The sequence below is a fragment of the Notechis scutatus genome, chromosome 7 (assembly GCF_049901735.1).
Source record: "Notechis scutatus isolate UNSWTSFEM ecotype Mainland chromosome 7, rNotScu1.2, whole genome shotgun sequence".
Lineage (NCBI taxonomy): Eukaryota > Metazoa > Chordata > Lepidosauria > Squamata > Elapidae > Notechis > Notechis scutatus.
Genome location: NC_142015.1, coordinates 16,808,742 through 16,823,131, shown reverse-complemented (window position 1 = coordinate 16,823,131; position 14,390 = coordinate 16,808,742).

The window sequence follows — 14,390 nt, the reverse complement described above, 5'->3', positions numbered from 1 at the left end:
AAAAGAAAGAGATCTAGTATTCTTTGACCACCATCCTTGTATGATTATAGGTAGTCCTCCAGTTATGTCCACAATTGAGCACAACATTTGTGTTGCTAAGTGAAACGTTTGAGAAGTGAGCTATGGCCCACTTTAAAACCTTTCTTGACACAGTTGTTGCACTTGGTAAGTTAGTAATAGGGTTGTTAAGTGAATCTGACTTCCCCATTGACTTTGCTTGCCAGAAGGACGCAAAGGCGGATCAGACGATGGCAGGACACTGCAACCATCATAAATATGAACCAGCTGCCAAGCATCAGAATTTTGATCCTGTGACCATGGGGATGTTGCAGCGGTTGTAAGTGTGAAAAACAGCCATCGGTTGCTTTTCTTAATGCTGTTGTAACTTTGAATGGTCACTAAATGAACTGTTCTAAGTCAAGGACTACCTGTACTCTAGTAGAATCCTGTTGCCCAAGAAAAGGCACTTGACCTGCCCTTCATACAAATGTGACAATTTGGACGGTAAGACCTTTCTGGCAAAATAATACAGGTGTTTTGTGGCACCTATAGCCTTTACATGAGGAACGTGTATTCCTGTGACCACCACAACTTCTAAAATGTGTTCCATTGCCATACAACTTCTCTCTTCCATGGGTTCTGGAGAACCTTTCTCTTTGCACACCATCTCAATTTTCTCTCTTCCTAGCATGCTCTAGCACAGGGGTGTCAAACTCAAGGCCGGCTGGCCGAATCCAGCCCACAATGAGGTCAGATCTGTCCCACACGGCCATCCTGGCAACTGTAAGGTCTCGCGTCGCTTCTTCCCATCCCCCACCATCCCGGGATGCTTCTCACTCGGCCGCTTTCCCTCTTTCTTCTTCCTGCTCCTCCTCCTCCTCCTCCTTCAGACAAAAGCTGTGCTTTTCATCTGTCCATTGCAGTGCAGAGCCCAGGATTTACTTTGACCATGGCGGGGTAATCCCCGTTCATGGCGTGGCAGAGAAGGTGGAAGGCAATCCCCCCACCAGACCAAACCAGGCTGGTGGGGGTGGCGTGGGGTGGGAAACCAAGAGGCACAGAAAGCAGCTGAAAACACATTGCCTGTACCTGCCCCGCCCCCTGCCTCACCTCATCTTCTCCCGCAGGACCAGCCTCCCACACCCCATCCCACCCATCGGAGACCCCTGGATTCCCTCTCGATTCCTGCCCGGCCACTCCAGGTATCATCCACGTGAGCCACAGCAAGCTGGCTATGCGGCTGGGTCATGCCCAGTTGGCAGCGGCCACACGGCTACAACCCCTCTCCCCCCCAGTTGCGGAGGACAACCACAATGATGATCCGGCCTTAATGAAATCGAGTTTGACACCCCTGATCTAGCAACACTAAGAATCAGGGCTTATACTTTCTACCCCAATTTCCTACTAAACACTGCGAAGCTTCTAAGCCTTCAATTTCTACTGGATTCTTAGAGCAGCTGGTTTGCCTATTAAAATACGTAAGTTACTAAGTCATATTATGTGTATAATCACAAGAACAAATTCTGAATAGGCCTATTTTATTATTTCAAAAGAACTCCAAAGTCCAAGGAGAGACTCCAAATCTTTGCAGATCCTGTCTTTAGACACAGAGGATTGGTCAATCCTGCAATAACAGACTGAGGAAGTCATTTCACTTCTAAATTTTGGAAGGCCCTCTTGCACTTACTGAATATTAACATTAATTTGTCATCCACGCATCGAAGATTCAGCATGCAACGGACAAGCTGTATATGTGGCTATCAACAAATTCACAACATCCGTGAGAACTTCCAAGAAATGTGCCTTAAAAGTTATTGATTGTTTATTAGCAATTTTTGTCAGCTTCAATGAAAGTTCACCCTGTGTTCAATTGGCATTTTCTTTTGAAAGTGGCTGCTCCTTGCATTCACAGACCGCTCCTCTTCCCCATTCTAACAAACAAGGGGGAAGAATAGGAGCTGTAAGTTGTGTTACACTATAGGCAAAAGGCAAATGGGTCAAATCCTGGAAAGGCGATCCAGAATCAGAAAGAATGCAGCAATTGGATGTCCACGTTCCATTGTGGCTACAATGCTGTCACAACCAATATCCCTGCAAACCTGGCCTTGCAGGAGTTAGCTGGTAATCAAGACAAGCAGGAAGGGTTCATCTTTGAGGTGGAGGGAGCCTCAGGAAGAGCAAGAGACCGAGTAAGGGAAAGTGCACCTGCTCCTTCCACACCAGGCACAGAAGTGCGAACCAGATTCCCGAGGGAGGAGCAGCTGTCACATAAACGGGAAGAGAAAATTTAGGGATGCCACCTGTGATCCTGAGCACATGCATTTTAAAAGAGTTTGCAGCCCAGAGTCAATTCGTTGAGATAGACTGCTGTAGAAATTAAACTATCAAAACAAATAAATAAAAGTAATTGTTCCGAACTAGCAGGCTCGTAAGCCTGCAAACCTGATTGGTCCATCCACAGCAGGCTCGTAATCTGCATACTTGATTGGTCCGTAAACAGCGGGTCGTGATTGGTCATTCCGGGCTGATCCAATTGGCTAGTTAACGGGCTGCCGCGATTGGATGCTCCAAGCGCGGCAAGCTTAAATCATTGTCATTGGATGCTTTGACAGAAGCCAGCTTTATAAAAAGGAGCTGCTGCTGCCAGGCTTATTTTGCTCTGTTCTGAAGTCACTAATAAAGAGTTGGAGTCACTATTCGATGTCTCGTCTCCGTTATTACACCCATCCTCCAGAATACAACACTGGCGATGAGGATGGAATGCGGAGACGATAGAGCTGACTGAGCACTCGCAGAATATTGACAGAGCACGTGGCTGAAGCGCATAGATATCGGCAGAATGGCCAGCAGCGCTATACCACCCGCCCCGTTTGACCCAGCCAGCGAAGATTGGGACTAGTATATGGACAGGTTTCAAATGTACCTGGAATCTAATAATCTGAAGGATGCTACACCTAGCAAGAAACGTGCGGTTTTCCTAACGCATTGCGGACCCGCCGTTTTCAGAATGGCAAAGGCACTTGCAAAACCAGCTGAAGTCAAAACGATGGACTGGGATGCCCTTGCTCCCATCCTTCAGGCCCATTACGCTCCAGCAGTTCCAACCCTCATTAGAAGACACGAATTTTACCAGAGGGACCAACGTGAAGGTGAGAACATCGGGGACTTTGTAGCTGACCTAAGAAATTTGGGTGGACTATGTGGCTTCGTAAATCTAGAAGAAGCCATGAGAGATTGGATTGTCCTAGGTCTAAGAGACCCCACTGTCCAAAGCAAAATTATGGCAAAGGGAGACATCACCCTCGCAGATGCCATAGCAAATGCCACTGCAGCGGAAGCTACCCGCAAGTCAGCAGCCCGAATGCGCCGAGCGAATGGGGCAAACCGCCAACCCATCAGCGACACAGCAATATCCTCAGAGAGACACACAACAGCCGCCCACCATGAAGACATCGAGTCCTCATCAGATAGTGAGGAGGAAGAAGTCAACAGACTCAGGTCAGAGCGCGAGCAGCGAGACCAGTGGGGTCGTAAATCCAATTTCCAATGCGCCGGATGCGGGGGAAACCACCCACGATCAGACTGCAGGTTCCTAGACGCCATCTGTTGTTCCTGTGATAAAAGGGGCCACATTGCTAAAGTGTGTAGGAACAAACGAGGATCCAGCCCCAAGAGGAAAGAAAATAGTTTCCACCAAGCATCAGGCACCCCACCAACAAACTGGGACCGCCCAAACAACCAGTGGAGCCAGTACAACAGAAACCGAATGTTTGCTGGCGCGACCAAACAGGAAGAGCCACATCAGACCATCACCATCGGCCACGCTTCATCATTGGATGCAAGAAAAATCCGGGTAAAGGTCACCATTGAAAATCGGCCGTGCATCATGGAAGTCGACTCTGGGTCTTCCCTATCCATGGTCTCCTGGAAAACCCTCAAGCAGCTGATCCCTGACATCCGCCGCCAGGATCTCAGCACTCAGAGAATTATATTAAAGGACTACCAGGGCAATCGAATCCCGGTTGCTGGTTCCAGTCACAGCCAGGTCTCATTTAAGGACCACACTGCAATACTACCTCTCACCATCGTTGACAGAGACCGGCCCAGCTTATTGGGGTTGCAGTGGTTCGCGCCATTAGGAATCGAAATGGCAGGCATGAACCAGACTGTAGATGAAGACTGGGAGGCGGCCCTCGTCCAAGACTTTCAAGAAGTCTTCACTGAGCAATTAGGCAAGTACAAAGGGTCCCCCATCTCGTTTAATCTCTGCCCTGATATCGCACCCATTCGCCTAAAGCCACGCCGAGTTCCCTTTGCTCTCAAACCAAAAATTGACGAGCAATTGGACAAATTAATAGCACAAGACATGTTAGAACCCATCGACCACGCCCGATGGGAGACCCCAATTGTAACCCCCATAAAACCTGACGGATCCTTGAGAATCTGTGGGGATTACAAGGCCACCCTAAACCATGCGTTACAGCAGAGCGCCTATCCAGTGCCCGTGGTCCAACACCTTCTTCACTCACTTGGGGGTGGAAAGGTATTCGCGAAGCTTGACCTGGCCCAAGCATATCAACGCAGAAACTGCAGAAGCTCAAACCATAGTCATGCACAGGGGTGCGTTCAAATGTAATAGACTCCAGTTCGGAGTAAGCGTAGCACCTGGCATTTTTCAAAGCTTGATGCAGGGCATAAAAGGGGTTGTGCCCTACTTCGATGATGTATTGATAGCCGCCCCTACAAGAAGTCAGTTAGAAAAACGCCTGAGAAGTGTCCTACAAAGGTTCAAAGACGCAGGCCTCAAGGTTAAGAAGGAAAAGTGCCAGTTATGCACTGAGAGGGTTGAATTTCTTGGTTACCTTCTTGACAAACAAGGAATTCATCCTACTGAAAAAAAATTGGCTGCCATTAAAAATGCCCCAAGACCAAAGAACAAAACAGACCTCCAAGCCTTCCTGGGACTCATTAACTTTTATAACATCTTCCTACCCCAGAAGGCGACTGTTGCTGAACCCCTGCATAGGCTCCTCGACAAGAAGCCTTCCTGGTTTTGGGGACATCGAGAGGAGCAGGCTTTCCAACAAGTAAAAGACCTTTTAACATCAGATGCAGTGTTAATTCAATATAACGAGACACTACCATTGACTGTGACTTGTGACGCCTCACCTTTTGGGGTAGGAGCCATCCTGGGCCACGTCCTACCAAACGGTACAGAGGCGCCTATTGCATTCTTTTCAAGAACTTTATCTAAAACTGAGAGAAACTATAGTCACTTAGATAAAGAAGCCCTCGCTATTGTATCTGCGATTAAAAGGTTCCACGAATACGTGTATGGAAGATCCTTTTCCATAATCACAGATCACAAGCCATTGCTTGGCATTTTGGCAGGGGACAAACCAACTCCCCACATTCTATCTCCAAGGATGACACGATGGTCGGAGTTCTTAGCCACCTACGACTACCAGTTGAGACATCGACCAGGGAAAACCATTCCCCATGCTGACGCTTTAAGCCGTTCTCCACTACCTGAGTTCCTAGATGACCCGGCTCCCACACTATCCACACTACAAATCGAGATGCTTCCCTCACCTCCACTAACTGCACAAGATATCGCATTGGAAACAAAAAAGGACTCTTGTTTGGCACGGGTCCTCAGCTGGGTGGAGAGGGGATGGCCAGAAATCGAACCCAATGACACTTTTGAACCCTTCAAGAACAGACAAACAGAACTTTTCTCCCAAAAAGGGTGCGTGTTGTGGGGAGACCGAGTAGTCATTCCAGAAAAACTAGAAAAGAAAGTCCTAAAATTGCTACATGATGGACACCTGGGCATCGTACGAATGAAAGCACTGGCAAGGAGCTACGCCTGGTGGCCAGGTATGGACAGACAAATTGAAGCCTGGGTTGCCACCTGTAGCAAATGCCAAGAAACACGTTCGCCCCACCAAAAGCACCACCAATGGAATGGGAAACGCCCAGGGTCCATGGTCCCGCATCGACATCGATTTTGCGGGACCTACAAAAGGACATACTTTCCTGATAACAGTAGACGCCTACTCAAACTGGCTCGAGGTTAACAAGATGAAGACTACCACCACAGAAGCGGTCATCAAAAAATTGAACAGACTGTTTGCAACGCACGGGTTACCAGATGTCTTGGTTTCCAACAATGGCCCGCAATTTACCGCCTTGGCGTTTGAACAATACCTAGCAGACCGGGGAATACGCCACGCCTGGACATCACCTGCTCACCTGGCGGCCAATGGCAGGGCTGAACGAATGGTTCAGTTCACCCAAAAAACTTTACACAAAATGGAACAAGGAAACATCCACGACAAAGTCACCAGGATGCTCCTCCTCCAGCATATTACACCAAACAGCACCACAAACAAAAGCCCAGCCGAACTCCTGATGGGCACAAAACTCAGATCGCATCTAGACCGCCTACATCCTGCATACACCCCGGAAAAGCCCCTGGGTTCCAGCAGCAAACACCGCACATTTAAGGTAGGAGACCCCGTATTTGCAAAGAACTTTACAGGTGACCCATTGTGGATCCCTGCCAAAATAACACAAATTACGGGCCCCCGCTCCTACCGGTTAGAAACCACAGATGGGAGACTGTGGAAACGCCACATCGACCAGCTGCGCTCAAGGTTGCCAACAACCCCCATCACAAACCCCAAACTCGAAACCAGAGGGGGAAGGGAAAGCGAGGGTTTTGAAAATGAACTAACACCTGGTTCAGTAAACACAACCCCACAACCAGTACAGCAAAGCCCAGCATATTCACCAGCTGAAGAAGAACCGTGGCAGATGGTCATCTCTCCAGGTAACAGCAGTCGAACAGGGTCAGCGATTCCAGAGAACCCAGACGACAGGAATGAAGGAAGCGTTGAAGGTATCCCCGAATCACCTCCAAGGATACCCAGCGTAGAAGCCAGATCACCTCTACAGCCAAGCCCAGCAAGCAGTGCATCAGAACCAGAATCCGAGCAAAAACATTTTGAACAACGCAAATCAGGTAGACAGGTGCAAAGACCTGCCTACCTGCGCGAATACATCACCCCACCCCTGAGACGGAACCTAGAGGGGAGGGGTGTTCCGAACTAGCAGGCTCGTAAGCCTGCAAACCTGATTGGTCCATCCACAGCAGGCTCGTAATCTGCATACTTGATTGGTCCGTAAACAGCGGGTCGTGATTGGTCGTTCCGGGCTGATCCGATTGGCTAGTTAACGGGCTGCCGCGATTGGACGCTCCAAGCGCGGCAAGCTTAAATCATTGTCATTGGACGCTTTGACAGCAGCCAGCTCTATAAAAGGAGCTGCTGCTGCCAGGCTTATTTTGCTCTGTTCTGAAGTCACTAATAAAGAGTTGGAGTCACTATTCGATGTCTCGTCTCCGTTATTACGCCCATCCTCCAGAATACAACAGTAATGACATTTCATTCTCACAGCCCACAATCTGTTTTCCCTGGGAATTTGGGGCAGGGGGGAAGAGGGGGACGTAATGGTATGTGTCAGAATGATCTTGGAAAATGAGGGGAAGAAGAGCTGAGGATCAGATAAATGCCAGGGGAAGCCCACAGCTGAATAACGGGCAGAAAAAGACACTTAGAAGAGATTCACTCTAAATTATCAGGTGGTTAAAACGAAACAGTGGGAGATTGGTACTTTTATACTCACAAGATTCTCTTAATGTAACCTTCCAATAAAGCAGAATAAGCTCACCATTTTTCCCCTGTCTGGTTTACTTGGGGTTGGGGGGAACTTACATTAGGCCAAAGTCAAAAGGTTTCAGAAGGACACAGAGTCAGTTGTTGCCAATGGAGAGCCTTGAGCTCTTTGCTCTCTTTAAATAGAAGCAAACCTTTTTCTAGTTGCCCCTTGAAGAAAAGCACATTTGGGACAACCATTACCTGGATGACTGAGAAACTCTTCACAGTCATTAGATATGATCTCGGTGTTGCAATTACATGAATGAGTGATTGACTTTAGAAGTCAATTACATGAATGAGTGATTGACTTTAGAAGAAAAATTATTTCCCAGAACTCACTGTTCTGTAATATTCCCCTTTGGTCCTTGGAGTAACCATTTTGGGATGTGAGCATTATTCCAGTTTTGGGGTACTGGACCTTGGTGTTCTAACCACATGAATGCCCAGGTCTAGTTCCCTGTTGAATAATCTATAAAATGGCTTAACTCAGCATTGGATCCTTACTTCCATCACCATGATGCATTTCAACTACATAATCCTCACTTTTGGACTTCTCATTTTTGCCTTTCAGGATGCCGCTTCTCGAGGTAGGTAGATAAGATCTTCTTTTCTCTGCACCACTATATACAATCTCCTTGCAACCGCCCCTTTCTCTTCGAAGCCATGAGTAAGAACAGACTTGGCAGAGGAGCTCCCAGAATAGTATATTGCCTTTAGGAAGCCCTAAACAGAATAAAAGTCTCTTTTTTGCAATATTTCACTCACCTCTATAGCAATAGTACTTAGCACTTATATAACCACTCCACAATACTTTAGCAGCATTCTCTGAACTCTTTACAGAGCCATCAATTTGCCCCCAACAGTATACCTCCTCATTTTACCAACCTCAGAAGGATGGAAATCTGAGTAAAGGTAGAGTTCAGTCAACACCATCCTTCTTAGTTCAGTGGTAACCATTATGGAATGTGAGCATTTTAAGGAGTTGAAGACCCTGACACAGTATAAAAAGACACAACTAAAATCTTTCTTGCATTCCTTGTATAAGCTTTCCTATGAAAAAGACATTATTCCAAAAACTACAGCTATTGTTTTTGTACATCGACGAGGAGCAACAGATGCAGAGCAATGTATTTGGGTACTGCAATATAAACAACATATGAATTTTCCCACCCTAAGCAGACACGACAAAGATTTAAGTCTGGGTGAAGAAAGGTACACTTGAAATCTTTGGAAGAGGCCAATCCCACTCCCAAATTCCAGGTGTCCCTCCCTCAGTGTTGACTGTCCAGCTCCAGAAGAGGCTTTGACTTCAGTTTGCTAGAGTACAATCCTTAACCCTCCAGCAAATGGCAGGAAAGCTCCCCCTAACCATTTTCTCAGTCCACCTCAAAAGGCCGGAATCACAGCAATTGCGGGGGGTGGCTGGTAGCTTTTCCTCGGGGTGCAGGAGCTTGCATTGTCCAGGGTACACCTCAGTGGCTTGAAGGGCTTCCAACGGCTATTGGCAAAGACTCAAAATGCAGTGTTCTCACTAAGGTTGGGAAGGCAATGTATTTTCACTTCCTCTGGAGTTTCGGGAGGATTTGTCTTTATCTCCTTTTCGAATAGATTCTGAAATATTTGGAGTCATGCAAACAACTTCAGGGTTTCCTTAAGAAGGACAATATGTCTTATTTTGTTCTTTTCAGTTTCCCCTGTATCTCCAGAGATATGTAACCTTCCCCTAATTACAGGAGGGTGCAATGCTTTGTTCTATCGTGTTTATTTCAACGCAGAAACTGGGAAGTGTGAGCGATTATATTATAGTGGATGTGGAGGAAATAAAAACAACTTCATAACATTTAATCAATGCAGAGCTACATGTCAACCTTCTGGTAAGGAAGAAATTTCAATCTTTGCCTCGGCACACCATTAAAACAAACATGTTAGTCTTGTCCATCAGTCAATGATCTGAAAACTCTTTAGTCCTAAAATTAATTTAATCTCAGTTCAGCATTCTAGGTCCTGGACTAGTGAGGGGTTTATCAATGGGCGCAATCAGGAAATCTTTTAAAATAGTAAAAATACAAAAAGATATTTCATAAAGAAGTGCCATAAAGCTAGCTTTCTTGTTTTTACTGTTTTTCTTGCAAAGAGTTGTTTGAGTATTTATAAAGCGGATCACCTTAGAATTTAGTAAAATACGGTAGAATCAAAGGAAATTATATATTCCTCACAGGAAATATCAGATCTGTTACACATGTAATGCCTGGAGATGCTTTTGTTTGTCCAGACAGCCTGGCCATCATGCTCCATGAAGGAAATTGTATTATATACCATTAAAATGTATATGTTTTAATGTATTCTGGAAACATGGTGCTACTTTGCACCTAAGTGGCAATGAAATTTACTGCAGCATTTAAGTGAGATTTCCATCTGTGTGGATCTGGCTGTAGACTGGGACTTTTTTCCGCTACTTATTTGCTTTTGGGAATTTCTCTGGCTCTCTCTCAATCACAGACCTGGCATCTTTTGAGTATAGTGGCATCTCTCCTATCTCATCCTATTTCCTCCACCTGAGCTGTTCTCCTTTGTTTGTGAGGGATCCATAATTCTTGCTATCTATCTAAATTAGAGAGACTTACTTGGTTCCAGCCTTTCTAGAAAGACAATGAAAAGTCAGTTTTGGAACCACTTCTTTCCTGCTGTGAAGCATGGCATCCAGAGGTGATATTCAGCCAGTTCTGACAGGTTCTGGAGAAATGGTAGTGGAAATTTTGAGAAGTTTGGAGAACCTATAAATACCACCTCTGACTTGCCCCACCCCTATCTATTCTCTGCCTCCTCACTCGCAGCTGATCAGAGTCCCAGCTGAACGGCTGGGTCTTTTTTGGTTGCCCTGCACAGGAGAATGGAGCTGCAAAGCAGGTTAGCAGGGTGGGGAGGGAATGGGGATTTTGCAGTATCCTTCCCTTGGAGTGGGGAAGAACCATTTCTTTCCTGCTGTGAAGCATGGCATCATATAATGCATCAGGACAACACATTGTGAATAAAATAAGGAATAAAAGAAAAAAATGCACGTACCGATAATCAGATAGAAAACACACTAAGGTCCATACCTCATTCTGCCTATGTTCAATTTTCCCGCTGAGGAGGTGGGTGCCCTACAAGCTAGAGCAGACTAAGGAACCAATGACATACTTGACTCTTCTACTGCTGACACTTGATTTTGATTCTGTCTCCTTTCCAGGGTAACATTGACTCCAATTCCGGATCTCACTGATGGGATTGTTTGACAGATGGAGTGGATTCAGCAGCTGAGGAAGGGATCCAAACTTCCACAGAAACAACTTGCATGAATCCAATTCTAAGCACACTCTTAAATAAACCTACAAATCCTTGGAATGTTTTGTCTTGTAACTATTATTTGCAATGCTCCTAAAATTCAGTCAGGCCTTTTATATCAGATACATGGAATGTTGAAATGTGTTTTATTGTACAAGAGAACACTGAGCATCAGACCTGGCAGGAATATTTCCTTAACCTCATACCCTCAGTCAGCCCTTTGTAGGATAGTGAGAATGTCTAGGGTTGTAAAAGCTGTAAATAATTCTTTTTCTATCACTTTCAACATGACTTCAATTTATTAAGTACACTATTTTTTTACTCTTTGCTATGTTCTACGTAGTACTACTTACACAGAATGAAGGCTACATACTGCAGTTATAGGAGAACTGTACTTGAGATACCTATGTATCAACCCAGGGTTCCAACTGCAAGAATGCCTGTCTGTATTTCCTTATAGTGCATTATCAAACGTGGCTTGACTGAGTACAAGACAATAGTTTTCAACAGCAGAACCTATTTCACTACCTGCTCATTCAGACTTGTTCACTTTGTGGTTTCTGAATGCCTCTCACCCAAATACATTTTCCAACTCCACAAACAGTTGTGCATATCCACATACAATGTGGACTCCCTCCACACCCAAGAATGTTGATATTAAATTGAATAGATAGTGGAAAGTTCCTCCTTCATCAATCAGAAAATTGAGTTTAGATAACTGTTCCTGTGATAGATGACCAGGGATACGTAAAATAGCGCTTCCTTTTTTCCTTTATTCCCAGTCACATCATAGTTTTGGGATAAGCAAGATAAATATGGAGAATTCTCGGAAGAGTGTTCCATTTTTATGAAAGGCATTTAGGTAAATGAGCAATAAGGACACCTTTTGGGATGAGAACAGTGTAAGAGACTGAGTAACAGGTAACATATCTGTTCCTTCCACAGTAGATGTGACCAAGATCAAGAGATTCCCAAGAGAGGGGCGGGTGTCCCATAAACTGGAGATCATTTATGATGCTGAGCATTTTCCAGAGGAGAATGAAAACAACACACATACATTTTAGAAGAGTTCTCAGTCCAAAATCACCTAGCTGAGATGCAATACTATGAAAATTAAATAGAAAAACAAACAAATAAAAATAATAAAATAATAAATAAATCTCACAGGCCATAACCAGTTCCCCCCAAGAACTTGGAAGGCGGGGTGTGTGAGGGTGACATAACAGTGTATGTGAATGAAGTTGGGAAATTAGGAGAAGAAGTCCTTCCTAGATAAGGTACAGATAAAAGCAAGTTTTGTCCAAAACTGAATAGTAGACAGAAAAAGAAACTTAGAAGAGATTCACCCTAACCTATCAGGTAGTTAAAATGAGATAGTGGGAGCTTTGTACTTTCAGACTCCCACCATTCTGTTAATGCATCCTTGAAAGAAAACAGAATAAGCTCACTATTTTCCCCATCTCGTTTATTTGGGGGGCTTACATCAGGCCAGAGTCAAAGTCGCAAGGCTTCAAGTCAGGAGGCAGGGCACACGGAGTCTGGGGAAACAATCGGTTGCTGCCAGTGGAGAGGCCTGAGCCCACTGCTCTTCTTAAATAGAAGCAGCCCCAGGGTTGCTTCTTTGGAAGGATGAGGATCTCCTGGTTGCTGGACAGCACAAATTCCTCATCCTGAAGCAACCCCATCTCCACATCACAGGCTGAGCTGGCAATGATACAAGACAAAATGTGGACTAAAGATGGGACGATGCACGTTATTGAAATGCTGGTAGAAAGATGGATGGACGAAGGAAGGAAAAATGACTGTAATAAGAGGAGGCTTTTGCCTACTTTGTTATATGAAACTGAAAGTCGGGAAGCTCGGCAGGAGGACCCCAGGAAGCAAAACACATGGGAAAGGGGTATGTAAACTATGCTTGCGGTAGAGCAAGAAGAAACACGGTCAAGTCTTTGTGGGGTCTAATGAATACAAAAGTGAATGAAAGTGATTCAGTCCAGAAGAGTAAATAAATGGGAATCAAATTGCAAAATAAGTAAATGGAGAAAAACCAAATAATTAACGAGAAAGGCAAAGATTTAGATTTGTGGCTGTATTAGCTGAGTGTCTGGAAAGTGATTCGACACTTTTGTTGTGTAAATACACAGCTGAGTATGGAGATGGTAAAAACAAGGATGGTTTGCAAGGATAGAAAGATACAGAGTGAGGAGAGATGTGCATTCTAGTTTTTCCCCTTTTTATCTCTTTCCTCATTGCTTCAATTTAATTAAGGTACATTTTGTTATCTGTTTGTTATGCTCCATGCAGTCCTACTTATGGGTGACTGGTGGACCTGTACCCATGGTCCCTATGTATGACCACCTTGTTCCAACCACATGAATGACTTCAGAAGTCAGTAAACTGAATTTTACTGATTTTTAATAACACTCACATTTCTCATTATTTCTGGTTGGTCTTTGGAGTAACCATTTGGTGATATGAGCATTATTCAAATTTGGGGAATGGGACCTTGGTGTTCCAAGTACTTGAATGCCCATGTCTATTTCCCTGTTGGATAAAGTATAAAATGGTTCAACTCAGCATTGGATCTTTATTTCTATCATCGTGGTGCATTTCAGCTACATAATCCTCACTTTTGGAGTGTTCGTTTTCAGCTTTTAGGATGCTTCTTCTCAAAGTAGGTAGATAAGACCTTCCTTTCTCTGCACAACTACATGCAATCTGGTTGCAACCGCCCCTTCCTCCTCTAAGACATGATCACAGTAAGAACAGACTTGATGGCAGAGGAGCCCCCAAAATATTATATTACTTTTAGGAATTAGAATTTTAAAATTAGAATTAGAATTCTTTATTGGCCAAGTGTGATTGGACATAGAAGGAATTTGTCTTGGTGCAAATGCTTTCAGTATACATAAAAGAAAAGATTCATTCATCAAGAATCAAGAATCATAAGGTACAACACTTAATAACAGTCATATGGTACAATAAGCAATCAAATCATATGAGGAAACAGTCAATATAAATTGTAAAGATACAAGCAACAAAATTATAGTCATACAGTCGCAAGTGGAAGGGGATGGGCGATAAGGAGTGACGAGAAGATTAATCGCAATAGTAGTGCAGACTTAGTAAATAGTTTGACAGTGTTGAGGGAATTATTTGTTTAGCAGAGTGATGGCATTCAGGAAAAAACTGTTCTTGTGTCTAGTTGTTCTGGTGTGCAGTGCTCTATAGCATCGTTTTGAGGGTAGGAGTTGAAAGAGTCTATGTCCGGGATGTAAGGGGTCTGTAAATATTTTCACAGCCCTCTTTTTGACTTGTGCAGTATACAGGTCTTCGATTGAAGGC